Source organism: Lactuca virosa, chromosome 3 (genome assembly GCF_052849685.1).
Source record: "Lactuca virosa cultivar CGN04683 chromosome 3, Lactuca_virosa_CGN04683_v6, whole genome shotgun sequence".
Taxonomy (NCBI): domain Eukaryota; kingdom Viridiplantae; phylum Streptophyta; class Magnoliopsida; order Asterales; family Asteraceae; genus Lactuca; species Lactuca virosa.
Genome location: NC_136428.1, coordinates 188,587,378 through 188,603,611, shown reverse-complemented (window position 1 = coordinate 188,603,611; position 16,234 = coordinate 188,587,378).

Sequence of the window (16,234 nt, the reverse complement as noted above, 5' to 3'; positions counted from 1 at the left end):
AAGTTCAATAGTATAAGTATTCCTCATCTTTCTTGGTTTCAAGTCAATTAACGGTCTAAATGCTAAAGAAACGAAACTCCTATCTGCTCCCGAATCGAATATTACTGATGCAAAATGATTGTTTAGGAGAAACGTACCTGTTATCACTTCAGGGTTCTGACGAGCTTCTTCTGCACCAATCACAAAGGCTACACCTCTTGGCCGCCCACCTAGATTTCCTTGGAAATTTTGCCTCGCTTGGCCTTGTCCATTGTTACCAGGCCCCTTGTTCAGTTTGGGACAAGCACTACGGAGATGATCAGCACTCCCGCACTCGTAACATGCCCTTTTTCCATCCTTATTCAGCTTACAATACTTCGAGTAATGGCCTGTTTGTTTACAGTTTTGGCACACTGGGCAAGATTGCACTTCGGAAGCGGTCCTGAGTACTGCTTTCGCTCCTGCACTTCCATGACTTCCGGTTCCTGAGTTTTCACTGGTTCTTGCTCCTGGGCTCTTACCATAAAGTTTCTTGAGACTTTCTGCTTCCTCCCTGACTTGCCTCCATACTTCTTCTCTCCCTGATCTGTTGGCTTCCTCTTGCTACTAGAGTTTTCCTTTGTCGATGCTTCCATCCTTATCACATCATTGGTTAGTCGATTTGCTAGACTTACTGCACTTTGAATGGTAGTTGGGTTTGCTGAAGTAACCATTCCCCGAATCTCTGGTGCCAGACACCAGATGTAACGATCTATCCGTTTCTCCTCAGGAGTAACCATGTGAGATGCCAGTTTTGCTAGTTCATGAAATCGGACTGTGTACTTCTCTATTTGTGTTCCAACCATAGAATGGTTCCAGAACTCAGATTAAAGCTTATGAATTTCATCCTTGGGACAATACTCCTCTATCAGTAGCTTCTTTAGGTCTTCCCAAGTTAGCTGATATGCCGCTGCACGACCTCGGGTTTGCACTAGAGTATTCCACCAGGTCAATGCCCTATCTTGGAGTAGACAAGTTGCATACTCAACTTTGTTGCGCTCGAGGCATTTGCTAATGTGAAGGACCGACTCCATGCTGTCAATCCATTTTAGTAACCCGACCGCACCTTCCTTTCCATGGAACTCCTTAGGTTTACATGCCATAAAGGACTTGTAGTTGCATTCTCTTTCATTGTTTCCCCGGTTTCCTCCACTACTTCCTTGGTTAGCATTAAGTCCCGCAGTTACTTGAGTAACAATGTTTGGGATTGCTTCGATGAGTTGTTGTGCTACAATTTGAGCAACATCGGGTGTTTCGTTCTGTGGGCGCCCGCGATTAAGCCTTCCTGACATGGTTCTAAGACACAAGAGTAGAAATACATATAAATACATAAAATAATGTATAATATTTAGTTCACTACTATTTTGAAAACCGTAAGTGTTGTCAAATTAATGGTTTGCATTAATACTAGGCATATAGATTTGAAAAAAAAAGAAAGAAAAGAAAAATCTTTTTATTCGACCATTGACTAAGTAAATTCTAGGGTTTGACCTCATAGTAAAAGTTTTTAAACATAAAATAAACTTCTTCATCACCATTTGAAATAGTCTTAAAACCAAAACAATACATCAATTCCCCAAATAAAATTTTAAATGTTTTTCCCCAAAAGACACCCAACATGGGTTTTCGTTTCATGAAAAAATAAAATAAAATACTGAAATCAGAACCAAATACTAATCGCTATCCCAACAAGAAACATCAACACCACAATCAGTAATAGCCCTCCAAGCACATAATATGCCATCATCGCATGACCTGCCTCTCGTCTAGCAGCACTAGCAGTGTCAGTAGCCTCCATCGAATGTTGAAACAGGATTTCCATCCCTGTCATCACTTCATTCAATACCTCCTGATGCCCAGCTATCACAGCGAGTCTATGACGTAGGTCCGCTGCCATTGAATGCATCCTCTGGGACTCCTCCGGGGTCATACCTGGCTGCCTGATAGGTATCCCTATGACTCGCTGTGGTGGGGGTGCTCTCGGTCCTGCAATGCTAGGTCCTACCCTGCTAGTTCCTGCCGTGCCAAGTCCTGTTGTGCTGGTGGCTATCCTTCCTAGAATGGGAACACTCTTCCTCGCCGTCCTCCGAATGTGAAGCCCATAAAGTGGTGGCTGTGGCATCACCGATGTAGGCGATGCCTCGCGTCGCTGACTCGGGGCGTTGTCATTGCTGATCTCCACCGAGTTTCCTGTATCTTCTGTGTCTTCCGAGGGGTCTTCCTCCACCGAGGCGGGGGGGATCACGTCGAGGGATAACAGTGACGTAGCCGGACTCATCGGCTGAGGCGGTAGCGTGAGAAGATGACGATGTCGACATAGTGGACTGAGACATAGATTCAATGAGATATGAAATAAATGACAATGCATGCCTATAATATGCAATGCTTACACACACCAAAATTAACCTTTTTGAATTTTTTTGAAATAAAGTTTTCTCAAAAATTTTGTTGAACATATTCCCATTATAATTAGCTCAAGCTTTGTATAAATCTTTCCTTAATTAAACATAGGTGATCAGGCTATGTTTAATTGAGGTCCAACGATACAATTCCCGACCTAATTATATTAGTAATATGTTTGATGTAAAAAGAATTTTTATAAGTTTTGGTTATAGGTTGTGTTTTCTTAAAGGAAAACTGATGTTCTCTATAACTTTAGCTCTGATACCACTTCTGTCACACCCCGCTAAAGCGGAAACGCAAGGTATGACAGCGACAAAGGTTTCATTGCAAAAGATAAAGAATACATCACCATAGCAATATTCAAAAGTTTACAACCCATAGCTTAAAAGAAACAAGTACAAGTTTTTCCAAAATAACATTGTTCAAAATATAACTTCATAAATAACTTCAACACGATGCAGCATGCTCTATGATGATGAATCTTTATATCCACTTACTAATTATTTCCTGAAAAAGCATGTAAAACGAGCGTCAACTATGAAAATAGTTGGTGAGTTCACAAGTTTATAAAATCAAGATTTGGAATAAGGCTTTTCATAAATACAAGTACGTTGCTTTAATGAGAAACAAAGTTGATTGCCATTATTGATAACAAGTTTATTGCTATAACGAGAAACGTGTTTGTATGTGTATGAGCAAACAATGAGTCTCAACCAAACCTATGACTGAAGCCCTATCAAGATCTATGCTTATCGTTCCATAGATGAATATGGTATCATGCACTCCAGCAATAGGGCGAGTGAGGAGTTGTCAATTCCTAATAGCGCTATCCATAATGACCATTGGCTCAAAGAGTTAATGGTTAGAGATAAGGGAAGGGCCTTAGTACGATAAGTTCTCATGTTCCGTGTTGCATAGACATACATAGAGAGACATAGCAATACAATAGCAATCATGTTTGATATAAATCGTTTTAAATACAACATGCAAATAATAGTTTTTCGGGACATGCTTTTCCACCCCAAAGCATAAAAACTGAAAATAGGGGAGTGCGTGAATACTCACAATGTTTCGAGTAGATACAAGTGGTGCCTTGGAATACACCAACGTCTTAATACCGGGATCCTACGACATCAAACACACACTAGTGAGTTTCCATGTCGAAATCTAATGCTAATATACTAAACTGTACATATAGTGAAATGCCAATTTATGTTCTAATATTGGATTTTATATTAATTGGTTACACTTTTTCTGAAATGATGAAATTCTACAAGTCATGCGATAAATACAACTTTGGGATATTAATTTTCCAGATTTAGTAATATAAATTTAAGGGTGTTTCAACACATTTAAAGGTGTTTTAAATTCCTAAAAATGTAAAATATTATCAAATAGTTTCCAAAAATTGTCAAACCTCGTATTTTTCATTCTAAATACAATAGAGGTTTTCCAGAAAATTTTCCTTGAATTTTTGATATGGTTAACTATTTTCCAAATTTTTAAGCCTTCATAACAACATAAATTCACGAAAAATAGCATTCAAAGGATAAAAATTTTCAAACTTTTTATTTTACTGTTATTACACATTACTAAGCTGGGAAAAATATAAAAATGAATTTCCAAGCTGTTTAATTATATTTTATGATTCTTGAGCATTTATTCCAATAAAAATTGAAATAAATAGAAAACAGTTTCCAAAATTACCCAAACTTTTTATTTAACTGTTATTATACATAACTAGGCTGGGAAAAATATAAAAATGGATTTCCAAGCTGTTTAATTATATTTTACGATTTTTGAGCATTTATTCCAATAAAAATTGAAATAAATAGAAAACAGTTTCCAAAATTACCCAAAATTTTTATTTAACTGTTTTTATATATAACTAGGCTGGGAAAAATATAAAAATGGATTTCCAAGCTGTTTAATTATATTTTACGATTTTTGAGCATTTATTCCAATAAAAATTGAAATAAATAGAAAACAGTTTCCAAAATTACCCAAACTTTTTATTTAACTGTTATTATACATAAATAGGCTGGGAAAAATATAAAAGATATTTTTCAGTGGGTATTTCTATTTTTCCTTGTTTTATCCCCTTAAATAATCATTAATTGAAGAATAAATAATAAACAGTTAAAATAAATTACCAAAAACTTTTGTAACATCATTTACAGTGTAAGTAATCTGGGAAAAATACCAAAAGTGGTTTTCATATTGTATAATCCGGTTTTGGGTATTTATGTGTATTTAAGTGTATTTAAGTGTATTTAACATTAGCAAATAGGAGAAAAATAGTATACAGTAGAGAAAAATCGTCAAAAGTTTTATGCAACCTCCTAATGTACAACATGATGTTCTGGTAAATTTTCATGAATTTTGGATAATCAGAACTATTTTTCCTATTTTTAGCCCATTATAATTACCAAAAATTGGGAAAAATAGGAAGGCATGATGAAAAATTCTGAAATTATTTTTCTGAGTCTCCCACCTCAGGTAAGAGCTGCGAAAATTGTTAGATACAATTTTCACTCTCTCTAAGGTGGTTTTGCGATTTATTGGAACGAAACAAAAAGAAAATCAAAAATCATACTAAACAGAAACATAAATCGATGAAACTTAATGAGAGGTCATTATTCACCATAGGGGTCATCCACGAATTTATTCAGGATTTATAGACCTCTGGAAGTATTTTATGTGATTTATGCCCTTGTTTTCTTGTAACAATTTTAATAAATCAAGGAAATGATAAAAACTCTTGGGATTTTCCAGATGTTCATATTACCTTAATCGGAATCTGGAAAAAATTTTATTTTGAACAGAAAGGAACTTTTAGATATCTTTATAGACAAAATCATTTACATACACTATTAACAATGTACTTTGATCATCAATCTCTTTAGCTTGGTGTTCATCACATGCATCACGGTTTGAAGACCATGCATGGACATATGTTTGTCATAGTGATGGTTTTAAAGGAAATACTAGAATGCATAAGGTGTATGAACCTTTAAAACTTGTAAAAATCCGAACTTTAGTGTTTGACATAGGTTTTGGTCCTTGGATTTCACCATTAAACAACATGCATGTTGTTCTTGGGTGAAACCCTACCACCATCATCATCAAACTCGACATTCATGAACATGTTCATGAATGTTCATAAAGAATGGTGTAGAAGGAAGAGAAGTACAAGAAAACTCTTTAAAACAAGAAAGAAAAGTAAGGGAAAATGAAGGATTTTTGTGAATACCTTGAAGAACAACCTTAGAAGATGAAGATTTGAGTGTGGAGAGGTGTTCTTGGCTGATGATTTTCGTGGGTTTGGAGAGAGGAAGAGGGAGTTTGAGAGTTGAAAGGGTGGAGTGTGAGAGAGAGTGAAGAGAGAAGTGGAAGAGTGGGGATTGTGTTTTAATGATTGAAGTTTTGGGAAGAGAGAGGGCATGGGGGAGAGGATGCACGAATTTAATGAGTGAGAGAGGCTCCCTCTCTCCTAAAATTCAAATTATATGCATTCCCTCTTCAATTTTTATAAAACCCTAATTTTTATAAAAATGCTTCTTTATGTAATTCTTGATTTATTTAAAAGTCTTTGTTTTTAACTAATAAATTATGATTAATGTTTGATAATTAAATTTTTATGTCATTGATTATAATCTATAATTTGAGTAATAAAAATTTTATATTAGGAAGTTTATAGCAAATTTTATAAAGTTTTTAAGCTTTAAAGTTTATAAATTTGGATTTTTGGGCTCTTTAGGGGTTTTGGAACTTTGTTTGATATTCACCATCATATTGGAATGAAAAGATTGGAGCGGAATTTGGACTTAGAAGCAAAAAGAAAGAAATCTTGTTGAAGGCTGCTTGGACGCCCAGCGTAATATAACCTACGCCAAGCGTAATGCTGAAATAAGGACTACGCCCCGCTTAAATATCATTACGCCCAGCGTAGTAAGCTTGTGTCCGAAGTATGGATCGCGATGGGATTCCTTGTACCCCCAACATAAACCGACTTACGCCCAGCGTACGTAAGTCAGTTCCAAAGATTATAAATAGCAAATTTCATCCAACCAGAGGGGGATTCGGACTTCTAACCTATTTTAGTCGACAATCTTCCCACGTTCTAAGAGCTGGAGGATTGATCCTCTCTCCTCATTCTCCATAAAGTTCTTTCATTCTACACTTAGCAATCAAAGGACACTCTCCAAAATTCTCTCATCTTTTCTCTCAACTTCAAGAACTTCAAGGCTTTCTTCAGGGATTTCTTTCTTCAATTAGTAAGTATCTTCATCATTCATATAATTATTACACTCCATTCTACTCAAATCATTGATATCTTACACAAATTCCATCTTATTCGATGTTAGATTCTCGAATCATCAAGACATCTTCTTAGTGTTCTTGGGTTGAACACTTCCTCTCTCTCACTTTCATCTACTGAAACCACATAGGGTGAGTTCATACCCCTACATTTACATGTTTTCTTAAGTTTTAAGGGGGGAATACAAGTAAAATCATCAAGAACACAATTAAACTTTTTCTAACAGATTACATCAGAAAAGATGGACTTTAATCACGGACTGTTTTGGTCAACTTAAATATTTTAGTTTTCAAAACTGTTCCAGGTGCAAGTAGTTCAAACTCTTAGCTTTAAAATGGCTACTTGCACATCTCCATATGATGTTTCTACAATTTATGGTGATTTTTACAATACTGCCTATCATTTCAGAGGCAAACCCAGACCAGCCTGTGATTATGGACATTTTGACCTCTGTTAGAGATCACTAAAAATCATGATAAAATTTATGAACAAACTAGACTCATATTCCAAACTCTCATAATTTGTGGATTTGGATTTGGAGCTTTGATTATTTTTCTATAAATTTTCTAAGAACAGTAACAGAAACTGTATTCAACGAAAAGTTGCTGTCAATTTCATTTCACCTTGTAACATGTTGAGCAAGGTGTATATCTTTATGTGATTATATGTTATTGCAATATATGACATTTTATCTTAATATTTAGACACACATAAGTTTACAACCGATACATTCAAACATTTAATAAACTATTTTGAATATAGTTTGCATACATTACTACGTACTACCCTTGGTTGATAAACTATAATAGGTATAGTTTATGATACATTACATAACACATACATTTAAAAAGGGTACATTTATACAAAGGATATTTTCATTAAGCAAGGTACGGCCATACGGTACCAAGTTTTCATAACACGTAATTCCGTTAATGACTTTGTGAGACAGTTACTTCAAATTACCATTAAGTCCTGTATTGTAACGAGAGTCTCCTTGAGGGAGAGCGTGATAGTTGTGTATAGATCTATATTGGGTTTGACAAACCCACACCTAAACTGCATGCAACAGTTAGACCGATAGGTCTGGGGTGACAAATGTCATAACATTTCCGACGCCCGAAGAACGTCGTTTTAGGTAACCATGGTCATAGCATGGTTATAATAAACTCACACAAAGTATTAATAAATATTGGAATTTACGGGAACTTCATTAAAATTAAACGAGTTTATGTCGATTTAAACTTACATTATTTATTATAAGTAAGAAAAGTTACTTATATATTTCGGTCTTTGAATTTAAGACTACATATACATTTTAAGGAAAATATTAGATTTTCTAAAACAAATACTACTTTTACAAACGAAAGGATTTTAATAATATCAAACAAAAGCTTATGAACTCAGCAACCTTTGTGTTGACACTTTTCCAAACAACTTGTATTCTCAGGAAATCATTAAACAGGTAACCAAGTGCTTTTGAGGATGGGACGCTAAGGCGTCTACTATTTCATATTTTGTCAACATATTGTAATTGATTCGTAAACATGTAATTCATACAATGATGTAACTTTTTCAATTATATATATGTTGGTTGTGTTTGCTTGAATTACTATTACAATTGTTGTTATGATACTATACATGAAGTCCTCCACCCCCGGACATTTCCGCCATCCTTGGTTTGGGGGTGTGACAGATTGGTATCAGAGCACAGTTTATAGTGAATTAAGTATATCAAACCACATAAGATATATAAACTATAAACACAATTGGGACTAATAGTCTCTGATTTGTGCATTTTTCAAATAAATATACTCTTAGAAAATAAATGATTTTCTTGATTAAAGTATACATACATACATTACATGCTCGCATGGTATCATAACTAGCGAAAACATAAAGCAAAAGAAGAAGAGTTGAACATTTTGAGTATGCCTTAGTATATGTGGATTAAATCTGGGAAGGATATAGCCTGATCAACTATATCTGTCCGGGAATTGACTTGCATATACCGGGGGATGGTCAGGATGGGCAACAAATCTAACAAACCTAATAACACACTACAAAGGATACTTTAAGAACTCAAAACTAAACATTTACAAACACTATAGGAGTATTTTGTGTTACTATAATAAATTATCTGAGAATTAAATAGGTCTTTATTTATAGATCAATAGCTGCTAAGTGGATGCGCTAAGGTCATATGTAACTAAGATGCTATAGACTTAGAATTTATGTATCTTTGTTTCACTTCCTGTCCTTGTTTGGTTGTGGTCTTGGAGTTAGGGTCATCTATTCGAAGGACTATTATATCTTAATCACATATGACTGGTATGCACTTTGCAACTAATGAAGTAACCGATAAAGATTTTTTTTAAAACATAAATATATTAATTATGTCCCGACTAAATTAGTATGTGTGAAATTTTTACAAACGCTCATATACTTGGAAACAAGGAAACTCAAATAAAATATTTTATACTTTCATTTTACCTCATAACCCAATGTATTGGGTCAATTAAAAGTATAAAATCGTATGTATCATAAACATACCGGAAAACAACGTAATAATATACTTTATGTATAAAATATTTTCCTATAAATATACTTTTACTAAAAGAACATTGGTTTACAACTTATGACAGAACCATGCCGCCAAGGAAGGAGACTAGACTATCTAGCAGCACAGCACCATCACCGACACTTCCACTACCACTACCAACACCTCCCTCACCATCACCGACACTTCCACCACCACTACCAACACCACCATCACCATCACCGACACCTCCACCACCATCACCAACACCTCTGCCGCCGCTTCCACAATTTGATCCAACAATACTCCAAGCTACAATAGCAGCAACAGTAGCGGCAGCTGTGTCCCAAATTGTCTCTAATGGGAATGGTGGATCTAGGCCAGGTGTTACACCCTCTAACCAGGGCGACAGATGGGTGCGCACAAGAGAGTGTTCTTACAAAGACTTCACCAATGGCAAACCCGACAGTTTCAATGGGAGCGGGGGAGTCATCGCTTTAATGCAATGGTTTGAAAGGACCGAAGTAGTCTTTCAAGTGTGCTCTTGCCCCGAAGCGAACAAAGTTAAGTTCGCAGCCTTCACATTCATCGGTCGGGCCCTTACTTGGTGGAACTGCCGGATTAGTTCACTTACTCTCGAAGTGGCTAGCTCCATAACCTGGGCAGAACTAAAAACCTTGATGATGAAGGAGTACTGCCCGAGAGGCGAAATTCAAAAGCTGGAACAAGAACTTTGGAACCTCAGGATGACGGGCTCCGACCTTGAAACCTACACCACCCGATTCAATGAATTGGCCCTCCTCTGCCCAGCAATGGTCACTCCAGAAGATAAGAAGGTGGAACGATACCTCTGGGGACTAACATCCCGGATTCACGATAGCGTACTAGCCTCGAAACCCACTACTTTTGCAAATGCCAAAGAATTGGCACAACAACTTATCGACCATAGAGCCAGCCAAGGCACTATAGCGACCACCACTGATCAATCAAAAGGGGGAAACAACAAAAGGAAGTTTTGGAACCAAAAGAAGAGCCAACCAGCACAAGACCCCGCTAAGAAGCAACAAACTGTTGCTGTCTATGCTGCCACTACTTCTACCACTCCAGCACCACCGAAGCCATATGCTGGAACCCTACCCAAGTGCAACAAGTGCAACTTTCACCACAATGGTGCTTGTAGGGAGATGCACTGTATCAACTGCGACAGGAAGGGGCACACTGCTCATTTCTGTAAAGCGCCGGCTCGACCAATCAACCAAGTCGCCAGTACGGGGGCAACCCGAACCTGCTACAACTGTGGAGACGCAGGTCACTTCAAAAGAAACTGCCCCAAAGCACAAGCCCCTAATGCTGGTGGAGTAGGAAGAATCCTGGCAATAGGACATGGGGAAGCAGTTGAGGATCCCGTGGTGGTTACCGGTACGTTTCTCCTCAATAACTCTTATGCATGCGTACTATTCGATAGTGGAGCGGAGAGGAGTTTCGTGAGCCACCAATATAAACAATTACTTGAACAAAATCCCCAATCACTAAAGGATACTTATGTAGTAGAAATGGCAAATGGGAAAGTAGAACGCACTAGCGATATATACTCAGAGTGTACTCTCACTCTAGACAACCATACATTTAAAATTGACCTGATGCCGGTCACCATAAAAAGCTTCGACGTAATCATCGGGATGGATTGGTTAGTTCCTCACCGTGCCGACATTCTATGTTACGAAAGGGCCGTTCACCTCAATCTACCAAATGACGAAACCCTTCTCATCTATGGTGACAAACCTAGTGCGAATTTACAAATCATCTCATGCATCAAAGCCCAAAAGTATCTCCGGAAGGAGTACCACGCCTTCTTGGCCCACGTAGTAGACAAGAAACAAGACGTGAAAGATATCAAAGACATCCCCGAAGTGTGTAACTTCCCGGATGTGTTCCCAGAAGATCTTCCTGGTGTACCACTCGCACGACAAGTTGATTTCAGAATTGACTTAATACCCGGAGCTACCCCCGTAGCCAGAGCTCCATACCGCCTCGCACCAACAGAAATGCAAGAGTTGTCCAGTCAGTTGAACGAGCTTTTGAGCAAAGGGTTCATCAGACCAAGCTTCTCACCTTGGGGAGCACCAGTCCTTTTTGTAAAGAAGAAGGACGGATCCTTTCGCATGTGCATCGACTATCGGGAACTAAACAAACTCACCATCAAGAACCGATATCCTCTACCCCGAATCGACGACCTTTTCGACCAACTCCAAGGAGCAAATTTCTTCTCAAAGATCGACCTAAGGTCAGGTTACCATCAGCTACGAGTTCAAGAAGAAGATATTCCCAAAACTACATTCAGAACTCGCTATGGGCACTACGAGTTTGTGGTGATGTCCTTCGGTTTAACAAACGCACCTGCGGTATTAATGGACTTAATGAATAGAGTGTGTCGACCCTACCTAGACAAGTTTGTAATCGTATTCATCGACGATATCTTGATCTACTCGCGAAGCGAAGAAGAGCATCGCCTACATCTACGCCAAGTGCTAGAGACACTAAGAGCGGAGAAGCTTTATGCTAAGTTCTCTAAGTGTGAATTCTGGATTAGAGAAGTGGATTTCCTTGGCCATGTGGTAAGTGAGAAAGGCATACATGTGGATCCCTCCAAGATCAAGGCAATCGAGAATTGGTCAGCACCCAAGACGCCAACCGAAATTCGACAATTCCTTGGGCTTGCTGGGTACTACCGAAGATTTATACAAAACTTCTCCAAGATTGCGAAACGACTCACCACCTTGACGCAGAAAGGTGTGATATTCAAGTGGGAAAATAAACAAGAAACTGCTTTCCAAACGTTAAAACAAGCCCTATGCAGCGCACCGATCTTGTCTCTCCCAGAGGGAACCGAAGACTTCGTGGTGTACTGTGATGCTTCGAATCAAGGCCTCGGATGTGTGCTCATGCAGAGAGGGAAGGTTATCGCGTATGCATCAAGACAGCTTAAGACGCACGAGGTTAATTATACTACGCACGACCTGGAATTAGGAGCAGTGGTATTCGCTTTGAAGATCTGGAGACACTACCTCTACGGCACGAAATGCACTATCTTCACTGATCACAAAAGTCTTCAGCATATCCTCAATCAGAAAGAGCTCAACATGCGACAGAGGAGATGGGTAGAGTTGCTGAATGACTACGAGTGCGAAATTCGTTATCATCCGGGCAAGGCCAATGTAGTGGCTGATGCTCTAAGCAGGAAGGAGTACTCGGGCCGCCGAGTAAAATCCTTAACAATGACGATCCATTCCCACACGACCATACAAATCAAGGAAGCTCAACTAGAAGCTTTGAAACCAGAAAAGGTGGCAGGAGAGACGTTAAGGGGAATGGATAAAAACTTAGAAGTCAAGGATGATGGAGTACGTTATCTTATGAATCGAATCTGGACACCGAAGTTCGGTGGACTCCGAGACGTCGTCATGAATGAAGCACACAAGACTCGATACTCCATCCATCCCGGGTCAGATAAGATGTATCTGGACCTCAAGAAATTATACTGGTGGCCGAACATGAAAGCTGAGATTGCTACCTATGTGAGCAAGTGTCTGACTTGCGCCAAGGTCAAAATCGAATACCAGAAACCATCTGGGCTATTACAACAGCCGGATATACCTGAGTGGAAGTGGGAACGAATAACCATGGACTTCATAACCAAGTTGCCTAAGACATCGGGCGGGCTTGACACCATATGGGTAATCGTAGACAGATTGACCAAATCAGCACACTTCCTACCGATAAAAGAAACCGACAAGATAGAGAAGCTGACTAGAACGTACATCAAAGAGATTGTACGACTCCATGGTGTGCCGATATCCATTATCTCCGATAGAGATAGTAGATTTACCTCACAGTTTTGGCAGTCTCTACAAAAATCATTGGGAACTAGGCTTGACATGAGTACGGCCTACCACCCACAAACCGACAGACAGAGCGAACGAACCATTCAAACGTTGGAAGACATGTTAAGAGCTTGTGTGATAGACTTCGGTAAAGCATGGGATACCCATCTACCGCTTATCGAATTCTCCTATAATAACAGCTATCATACTAGCATCAAAGTCGCTCCATTCGAAGCTCTTTACGGTTGCAAATGCAGATCACCCCTGTGTTGGGCTGAGGTGGGGGATACACAGCTAGCTAGAGGGCAAGTCTCTAATAGCACCCTCACTGGCCATGAAATCATAAGGGAAACCACAAAAAAGATCGTTCAAATTCGAGAAAGACTGAAAGCGTCTCGCGATCGGCAAAAGAGTTACGCAGACAAACGACGCAAACCCTTGGAATTCCAGGTGGGTGATCGTGTACTACTAAAAGTTTCCCCTTGGAAAGGAATGATACGATTCGGCAAACGCGGGAAACTAAATCCAAGGTACATCAGGCCATTCGAAATCCTTGCTAGGATTGGCCCAGTAGCATACAAACTTCGATTACCTCAGGAACTCGACAAAGTACATCCCACATTTCACGTGTCGAACCTAAAGAAGTGTTTGTCTGATGAGACACTCGTAATACCACTCGACGAAATCGAAGTTAACGAAAATCTCCACTTCGTGGAGGAACCAGTCGAAATCATGGATCGGGAAATCAAACGAACGAAACAAAGTCGTATTCCCACCGTTGGAACGCTAAACGAGGGCCTGAGTTCACCTGGGAACGCGAAGATCAAATGAAACAAAAATACCCACATCTTTTCCCAAACTCTTGATGTCCCAGTCAAATGCAAATTTCGGGACGAAATTCCTTCTAACGGGGGGATGATGTGACAACCGTCAAAAATTGAGTCAAGTCCAAGTCAAACAAAGTCAACAAGTCAAAACCAATCGACTCAAGTAACCCTTGTATATTAGGATTTACACTATGTAATTAATGTACAATGCAATATTTAATGAGAGAAACATCATTTGGAAAGTTCGTGTGTTGAATTTCCTAAGTCTCAAATGCAATAAACATTGAACCAAAACGATAAAACATTATTGCACACTCATCGGGAGTGTGTACGACACTAAAACACGGTTTAACGGGGTTTACGAACCTTGCGTTATGAAGCCAGACACTCAAATTAATCACAAACGAAACCTCTCTAAATCGTTTTCACTCTATCTCTTTCTATTTGAAATCTCTCCCAAATCTCTCTTAAAAGTTCCCATAACTTTTTGGAATCATTCGGGTCATCCCGACCCTTAACTGGGTCAAAAACCACTTGAAACGGGGTAAAAACGGGTAAAATAGCCTTAAGGACCCAAAACGGAAACTTCATGACCGAAGCCTCTCATCCGAAGGGATCAGGATCCGAAGCTAGCAGGATCCGAAACTCTCAGGCCGAAGCCCCAGGATCGAAGTCCTTGTCCGAATCCGAAGTCTCGGCCCCCATCCGAGAGGTCTCGCAGACAGCCTATTTTTACCGGTTTTTCGACTACGATTTCGTTTTAACTCCGTTTTTCATTATTTTAACGTGGGATTTTCACCCAAAACTTTATTTTATAAACTAAGGCCCCAAAATATATAAATCCCCAGGGTTTTTATAAAAATATATTAAAAGAATTAGTGGTTGAACTAATTATTGAGGGAATATTTGCTTTTCCTTAATTTATAGCAAAAGCAAACCACCACCACCTCACTCTATGATCAGCCACTCTTTTCCACTACTCCTTGTCACCTTAGTGGACCTTTACACCCAATCTCCAGCTCTTCCCACGTTCTAAGAGCTGGAGGATTGATCCTCTCTCCTCATTCTCCATAAAGTTCTTTCATTCTACACTTAGCAATCAAAGGACACTCTCCAAAATTCTCTCATCTTTTCTCTCAACTTCAAGAACTTCAAGGCTTTCTTCAGGGATTTCTTTCTTCAATTAGTAAGTATCTTCATCATTCATATAATTATTACACTCCATTCTACTCAAATCATTGATATCTTACACAAATTCCATCTTATTCGATGTTAGATTCTCGAATCATCAAGACATCTTCTTAGTGTTCTTGGGTTGAACACTTCCTCTCTCTCACTTTCATCTACTGAAACCACATAGGGTGAGTTCATACCCCTACATTTACATGTTTTCTTAAGTTTTAAGGGGGGAATACAAGTAAAATCATCAAGAACACAATTAAACTTTTTCTAACAGATTACATCAGAAAAGATGGACTTTAATCACGGACTGTTTTGGTCAACTTAAATATTTTAGTTTTCAAAACTGTTCCAGGTGCAAGTAGTTCAAACGCTTAGCTTTAAAATGGCTACTTGCACATCTCCATATGATGTTTCTACAATTTATGTTGATTTTTACAAAACTGCCTATCATTTCAGAGGCAAACCCGGACCAGCCTGTGATTATGGACATTTTGACCTTTGTTAGAGATCACTAAAAATCATGATAAAATTTATGAACAAACTAGACTCATATTCCAAACTCTCATAATTTGTGGATTTGGATTTGGAGCTTTGATTATTTTTCTATAAATTTTCTAAGAACAGTAACAGAAACTGTATTCAACAAAAAGTTGCTGTCAATTTCATTTCACCTTGTAACATGTTGAGCAAGGTGTATATCTTTATGTGATTATATGTTATTGCAATATATGACATTTTATCTTAATATTTAGACACACATCAGTTTACAAATGGATTTGGACATATAAAATATAAAGAATAACAAGTGATTATAATCAAAGTACAACCGATACATTCAAACATTTAATAAACTATTTTGAATATAGTTTGCATACATTACTACGTACTACCCTTGGTTGATAAACTATAATAGGTATAGTTTATGATACATTACATAACACATACATTTAAAAAGGGTACATTTATACAAAGGATATTTTCATTAAGCAAGGTACGGCCATACGGTACCAAGTTTTCATAACACGTAATTCCATTAATGACTTTGTGAGACATTTACTTCAAATTA